This window comes from Propithecus coquereli, unplaced genomic scaffold (genome assembly GCF_000956105.1).
Source record: "Propithecus coquereli isolate 6110/MARCELLA unplaced genomic scaffold, Pcoq_1.0 Scaffold127, whole genome shotgun sequence".
In the NCBI taxonomy this organism is placed as follows: domain Eukaryota; kingdom Metazoa; phylum Chordata; class Mammalia; order Primates; family Indriidae; genus Propithecus; species Propithecus coquereli.
Window position 1 is genome coordinate 4,958,637 of NW_012136858.1, and position 8,343 is coordinate 4,966,979.

Genomic DNA, 8,343 nt, shown 5'->3' on the forward strand with positions numbered 1-8,343 from the left:
GCTTCTCAAAAGAAGATAGACAAATGGCCATTAAACATATGAAAAAGTGCTCAATGCACTAATAATCAAGGAAATGCAAATTAAAACCCTACTCCAGTCAGAATGGCTTTTATTAAAAAGTCCAAAAACAATAGATGCAGGTGTGGATGCAGACAGAAAGAAACACTTCTTCACTGTTGGTGGGACTGCAAATTAGTACAACTCTATGGAAAACAGTATGGAGATTCATCAAAGAACTAAAAGTAGACCTACCATTTGATCCAACAATTCCACTACTGGGTATTTACCCAAAGGAAAATAAGTCATTTTATTAAAAGACGCCTGCACTTGAATGTTTATTGCAGCACAATTCACAATTGCAAAGATGTGGAATCAACCCAAATGCCCATGAATTCATTAGTGGATTAACAAAATGTGGTATATGTATACTATGGAATACTGTGCAGCCATGAAGAAGAATGACTTAATGCTTTTTGCAACAATTTGGATGAAACTGGAGACCATTATCCTAAATGAAATATCTAAAGAATGAAAAAACTAACACTACATGTATTCACTATTAACTCAGAACTAACTGATGAGCACACATGTGCATAGAGGGAAGTAAAACTCAATGGAAATCAAGTGCTGGGGAGCGGGGAGGAGGGATAGGCAAAAACCTATCTAACAGGTACAATGAACACTATCTGAGTGATGGGCACACTTGTGACCCTGACTCAAGCATCACAAAAATAATTCTTGTAATGAAAAACATTTGTACCCCCATAATATCCTGAAATAAAAAATAAAGATAATAATTATGACAATAACAATATCAACAATTTATTGAATTCTTACAATATGTCTGACACTGTTGCTCAGTTCCTTGTTTGCATTATCTTATTTAGTTCCTTCAACAACCCTGTGAAGTATTATTATTTTCATTTTCTAGATGTGAAAACAAGCAGTCCCACAGCTGGTAAGTGAGTTGGGATTCCAGTTGAGTCTGCCTGACCTCAAAGCCTGTGTTCTCAACTCCTCCATTCTACTGCCAACACTGCATGCATGTCTGTGAAGGTGACAGCTAGATGAGGCTGTGCCGTGCCCGTTTGTGGAAGGAAATCCATAAATGTGTCTGCTAAATACCTGAATGAGGCGCTGGATACCACCTAGGTTAGCTAGCTAGGAAAAAGTGGTGCACATTTGATTGAAAGATACCAACAAATAACACATCTTATTCAGGTGGGTAAAGGATACAACTTGAACATGGAGTCAGCTGCTACAACATGGAGTGGGAGACACAGCAGCCTTCTCCCTCCTGGAAAGACACTTTTCCCTGGCTGTTATGTCCCATAGAGGCCCCCACTGAAGATTGTTCCACCTAACTGGGCTGAGGATCTCTGTGGTCATTGACTCCTTCAACACTCCCTTTGTGATTCTCATCATCTTGCTCCTGACCCTGCGTACCCCCAGCTGTCCAGAAGATTGGATAAGCCTGCTTGCTCCAGGGAAAGCAACAGTTGATAACCCAGCACTTTTCTAGAGGATGGGAAAGTTGAAAGTGGATTTTCCAGATCACTCTTTCTGGTGTGTAATCAGGCCCAGGCTTTAGAGCTTCCTGACATCTATTTCTGGATTCCCTAACCCACCTCTTTGGGCTATAGAATTAAACACACAACATCAAGTCCTTTGAAAGGGTCCTATTTATTAGGGATGCAGTAGAAGAAGAAGGAGAAGGAGCAGGAGGAAGAGGAGGAAGGGAAGGGAAAGGAAGGGTGAAAAATAGTGGCTCTAATTTTTGCCGTGCTTCCAATCTCCCACTTTTGATATGAAGGTGCAATAAAAGCACTCTCTGTGCATCTTTGATCCTCAGGGATATAGCTGGTAATATACATGATGGCAATTTCTCACACTGCTTGTTCAAGGGAATAGTGGAGGATGCAAGTTAGTCTCCAGGTGTTAATCTGAATAGGCAGACTTGGATGCACATTGTAGCAACTTCCTCTTGGGATTCAGACTCAACCTTTTAATGATCTTTCCCTTGACTCTTATTTTCCAAAAATATGTTCTAGAAATTACTCTTTTAGAAAAGAGCACATTCTTCTTACAAACTTATTTACTCCCAAGGTTCATTTTTTTGTTAGAAGTGCACATACATCTTCTTTTTGATTCAATTGCTTTATATAGTCTAGGAGCCCAGCTACTCAAAGTAAGTCCACAGCCAGAAGCATCACCATCACCTAGGAGCTTGTTAGAAATGCAAAATTTTGAGATTCATCTCAGTCCTACCGAATCACAATCTGCCTTTGAAAAAAATCTCAGGGAATTAGTAAGCACATTAACATTTGACAAGCACAGGTTTAGAAGAGCCAAGTTCAATAATATGAGAAATTAAAACATTTTGACAATCAGGAGTGACCAAAACAGCTCATTAAATTTTGTTTCATCACTAGGTTTTTCTATCCATGAAATACATTAACATACATCCTCCCTTCCTCACATTTCAAGACAAGATAGTCACAATCAAAACTTTCCAAAACTCTCTGAGCCGGCTAATAACTAGGAATCAGGTCTGCATGTTGAGGATGTGAATTGGATATCCAGATTTGTTGCTTCCCATTCAAATGTATACATTTAAAATTCTACCAAGGTTACCAGGTGGTTCTTAAAAACACAGGACACATTCTCTATGAAAAGAAAAAGAACATATTCTATGGTTAAGCAACTAAAATCAATGGAATGGTTGAAAACAATGAACATGATCTTTTTGGCTACAGATAAATTTATAGAATTTGAGGTGTTTGGTCATCAAAGCTAGCAAGCCAAGATCAACCAATCAAAATATTACCAAGAAAACAAGTGGCATGGGGCTGAGTACCGACACAAAATCAAGACGGTAGGAGGGTGAACACTACTGGATGCAAAATGTCAAACATCGATTGGATTGACAAGAAAAGTGGGTTCCACGTGTATGTCACTAGAAAAAAGCCAAGGCTGAGATCTTGCTATGATTTTTCTGCATAGATGACAAAGAATCAATGTGACTAAAATCCCAAAGAAACTAGAAGCAGGAATTAGAGTCTTAAAGTTATGCTTTTCACATTCATCAGGATTTACATATAAAGAAGACTGGGAGAATTTTGAGTTTTGGTTTGACACTGAGAATTACAGAGACCCCCTTCTGAGTAAGGTGCTCTGGTTTTGTCAGGAGAAAACCCTCGCTTTTTAAAAATCATTTTTCTCACACAGAATAATAATGTCAAGCCTAAAGACATTCACATAAATGTCAGTGTTGTCAAGAAAATATCTTAAAAGATGGGAATACTTTTGTGATTTTTGTGTTTTGATGAATCTGTTGTTAAGAATGTGCCTTAAAGAGCATCAAATTTTTCAAGGTTATAGGTCAAGAATGATTTTTACAATTGACTCAGTTTTAGGGGACAGGAATTAAGGCCTCATGAAAATTTAAGCTGCTATTAGGCAATTAAATATAAAATGTCCGATATTGAATCAGAAGTGTAGCTTATTATATCTCAAACAAGAAGCAGTACAATTAATCAAAGTATGCGCCTAAACTATCACACAGTTTTGCTATCTTAATGGTAGCTTGTTTATGCCAGCAGCAAAGAAGCCTGGAGAGTGAGTGGTGATGAAATTGTGAAAGGCGTTTTCCATAGCTTGTTGAGAATTGAATATTTTTCCTTGGAAGAAGTGGTCCAAAGCCTGGATGAAGTGGTGGTCAGTTGGTGCAAGGTCTGGTGAATACAGTGGATGACAGAGAGTTTCTAAGTCCAGCCTCCATAGTTGAAGCAGTGTTGTTTGCACGACATGTGGTCAAACATTGTCTTGCAAGAGAATTGGCCTGTCTCTAGTGACCTCTCTCAGTTGCTTAATCACAAGCGTCCTCATCATTTCATCCAACTAGTTGCAGTAGACATCCGTTGTAATTGACTGACCGGGTTTCATGAAGCTATATTGGATAATACCAGTGCTGGACCACCACCATTAGCTTTTTTTGATGAATATTCAATTTTGGACTGTGTTTTGGCACTTCATCTTTATCCAACCATTGTGCCAAATGCTTGTGATTGTCAAAAAGAATCCATTTTTCATTACATGTAACAATATGGTGTAGAAATGGTTCATCTTTATTTATGTTGTGACAGCAAAGAAAGGCAAGCTTCCAGATGATTTCTCTTCTGATGTTCATTTAATTCATGCGGTACCCATCTATCCAGTTTCTTTACCTTGCCTATTTGTTTCAAATCATCCAATATTGTTGGAATAGTAACTTCAAACCTTGCTGCTAATTCACGCTTACGTTGAGATAGATTCTCTTGTACTACACCTTTCAACTCATCATTTTCCACCTTGGTTTCAGGTTGCCACGTGGCTCATTTTCAAGATTAAAATCATGAGAATGGAACTTCTCAAACTATCCACGTACTATGCGTTCATTAGCCACATCCTTCCCAAACACTTTGTTAACATTTCGAGCTGTCTGCACTGTATTGGTTCCACAACGGAACTCATATTTGAAAATAACATGAATTTTTGACTTACCCATGGTTTCACAAAAACTGCTCTAAAAAAAAAAAATTGAGAGATAATCACAAGCCAAACCATATGCTTGAAAGAACAGTGATGTACCTTCACAATAAAAATAAAACAAGAAGTGTCAAAGTGAAATGTCAGAGATATCAACTATCAAACTTAGTATGTAAGAAAATTGGACATTTCATACTTAATAACTTAATTTAATTGAAGTTAGCTTGGAAATAAAAGCTGAAGTTCTGGAACTTTGTGACCTATAGTTTTGAAGTGAAATTACCAGTTTCTTTTCTGGATCTTCCATTTTAATAGCCTAATCTTTTATAAGAAATGTATTCACTGAAACAGTAGAAACTACAGCATTGATAGGTCTCACTTTAATTGAATAGGTGTTTTTATTTCAATTCAATAAGCAAATTAAGGTCAGATTTCTTGCTGTGAGCAATATTTATCTCACTACAATACAGGTGCAGTATGTTATGTGTGAGATCTTGTGTTTCTTTTAAAAAAGGATATTTCTTTTACAAAACCCCATTAAAAATATATTTTCTTTTCCTGACCTTTGCATTCAGTTCATGATGCAAATAGAATTCTATAACTCAATAATTATAACACACTTCAAACAACTTTGAACTATAATTATGAATATTATCTCTTAGTTCCACAGATGATTAATCTTACTTTGAATCATGGTGACCCGGGCTTTTTGTTTTCTCCAATAAAATCAGTCTTTTATAGGCTTCACAATCAGACAAACACCAGTACACAAATACAAATTACATATACTGCCTAAAAGTACAGAATATGCAACTGTATGTCAAAATTGCTCTGAGTAAATAGTTATTTGAGCCTATAAGTTTCTGGTTCTTATGATTCTCAATCTTTTAGGAACAGCTACATACAGTCATTGGAGTCAGTCACTTACTCTTGGTGAAAATAACTGGAAACTTTGGGATAATTTTGTAATTTGATGGTCCTCAGATTTCAGTGTGTATCAATCAGGGTCCAGGTTGGAGACAGAATCAACACAGTAATTAGAATGTAAAAGTTTAATATAAAGAATTATTAGCCATTAATGGGGCATAACTACTAAGGGATAAAAAGAACTATGAAGAGAACAGAAATGGCAAATAGATGGATCCTATTGCTAGGGTTGAGATAGAGAACATAGGAAATGAACATATCTGGAAGAAGACTCTCCCTTCCTTATCATCACCACTGCTGAGAGTGAGACCTCTTTGGAGAGGGTGTCACTGAGGTCCACTGGATGATGAAGAAGGTTGCTGAGGTGCACAGCCGAGGGAGTGGGGTGAGTGCTCCATGCAAGAGCATCTGCAAAGATCTTGAGGAGGCTTAAGAACTTACACCCATATAAATATTAGAACACTTACACTGCTTCACTAACTTCTACCTTTGGGGGGAGATTTTATAGATGTTGCAAAAATAGGAAAAATGTCTTACATTTGTATGAAACTTTACACACAATGTTTGATATGTTTTTTCATTCAAAACTCATAGGTCTGTTACTTTGATATGCTCTCTGCCACCATTTCCTAAGGTTTAAGGCCAAATTTCTCAGAATGATTTTTGTGCTTTCAGAGCATGGATTCATCATATTCTGTAGACTCATTTCTCACCAGTTCTTAATGCTCCAGTTTCTAAAAGCAAGAACAGCACTCTTTTCATCAATCTCCATTTAACTCCCTAATCAGATTTACAATGTTCCCATTCTTTCTGTAAAACACACTAACTGACATCTACAGCCTACAAAGCATACTTGGCTAGCAGGGCCCTCACTAGTATGCCCTAAACTTCTGCTTTCAGCCATTGAGTTGTATGCTTATAAAGAATCGGGTGTGTGTGTGTGTGTGTGTGTGTGTGTGTGCACGCATGTGTTTTTACAAATCTGTTTATTTCAGTTAAACTTATAGTTCCATAATTTAATTAAAGGAAATGTAAAACATTGAACTATTAGTGCAGAAGGAGAATTGTGTATGAGAAATAAAATTGAGAATTTCTGGTTCCAGCAAACTGACAAATAAAACAATCTGAAAATTCTTCTAACAGCTTTTATACATGCTTGATAAAATACAATAAAAAATTCTTAGAAATGTATAACTCTGTTTATGAGAAAATGGAAACCTCCAGGTTCCAGGGATAAAGAGGTAACTATAAGTCAAAGAAGTATGAATCTGAGCTAATGCTAAGCCTTCCCTAGAGGTTGGGGCAGGAGGGCTTTAATACCTACAAGGGAGAGGAAATGAGGGCTCGTCCTGTACAGGCAGTGAATTTGAAATAAAACCCCTGTATAAAGCCTGAATTTTGAAAGACCGTACTGTCTGTGTAAAAGTGGACTAAAAAACAATTCATACACCCACATAGAGAGATGAGAAAACTTATCTGTCTGTGGGTGAAGAAAAAGAAAAGGAAAATCTCTGAGAACTTGAAACCCAAGGTTTGTAATTATAATATCCACGTGGTTTGGGCACCCTCAAGCCAAAAAAAATCAATGAAAAGTGCTGTGAGCTGTTGATGTCCTTGGGGTACTGTACAAAAGCAAAAGTAAAACCACTCTGGAGGAATGTATCTTCACCCCTTAGGCAGGAGATTTCAACAGAACAAAACTCGCTGAAGATGAGCTCACAATCCAAGATTAGAAAACAAATTAGGGAACAACATACCATGAATGAGAGCCACCTGGCACAATAAATTAAAGATTTAATTCCAAAACTTTCAGATAATAGAAAGCTGCAATGGAATTGATAAAATAAGTATGTACATTTAAAATAATAACAAATATTTTAAAAAGCATTAAAATAATAAAAGGTAAAAAAAGTAAGATACCATGAAAAGATCAGACATGTTTATACATGACCAGAAATGGCTACGATAGTCATTGAGGAAAAAACACAAACCCCAATGGATGAGTTGTGAGGGGAATGCTTAATGCAGTTTAGTATGTGTGAGTGTCCCAATACAGCTGTTTGGCTAGGAAACCTCTAAGTGGCAATTTCTGTTTTCTTTTACTTTTTTTATGTTCTACATATGATATGAGTACAAAAGGGGCATGAAGATTTTTCCAAATAAAATATGTTATTGAGGTTTTAAAAGCTTGGTTTCATAATCCTTAGGAGCCAACATCACAGGGTATATGCTAGCTGTGGAAGAACTACCTTCCCACTTATAGAGTCTAGTAACATTGAAAACACTGTAGAAATTCATGCTCACATAGGTTGTACTATGATGCTAAGACTTTAATTGATAAAAATATGGTGGAAATTCAAGACTATTGGTGTGCTTACAATGAGATGATAATAGCAAAGAGTTTGACCTGGGCTGTGTCCAACCTAGTTCTGCAATTTGGAGAAGAGATTGAAGTTTCAGGTGCTACATCTCATCCCACTGGAGTTTTGTTGTTTGGAAAAGTTTTTGAAAAAGGACCCCAGCTGTTTCACATGCGTACTTCAGGGATTCTGGTGCAATGCCATGTTCTGGCAACTGGCTTTTTCTTAAAGTATACGCAGAGTTCTTTTCAAAAAGTTTACCATAAATTTATAGCACTAAATGCAGCATCAGATATTTATTTACCATTCTTAAAGAACATTGGCTAAAAAGTTAAATGTAAATAACAGAGTTAGTTGTTGTGTAAAGGCAAGAAATTACAAATGGAAAATATAAAATAAATTTAGACTATTGAGGATGAAATGATAAAGTCTAATGTTAGTCTAATAAGAGTTTCAGAAAAACAAAAGAGGGAAAATAATGAAGAGGCAATACTTAGAAGATACAATGGCTGATAATTTTCCAAAATTG

The 8,343-nt window shown here is 36.5% G+C and overlaps 1 pseudogene; it reads left to right on the forward strand.

Annotated features, from left to right (window-relative positions):
- Nucleotides 1-2,843: 2,843 nt before the first annotated feature.
- Nucleotides 2,844-8,141, forward strand: LOC105805312 (annotated as a pseudogene).
- Nucleotides 8,142-8,343: the final 202 nt, after the last annotated feature.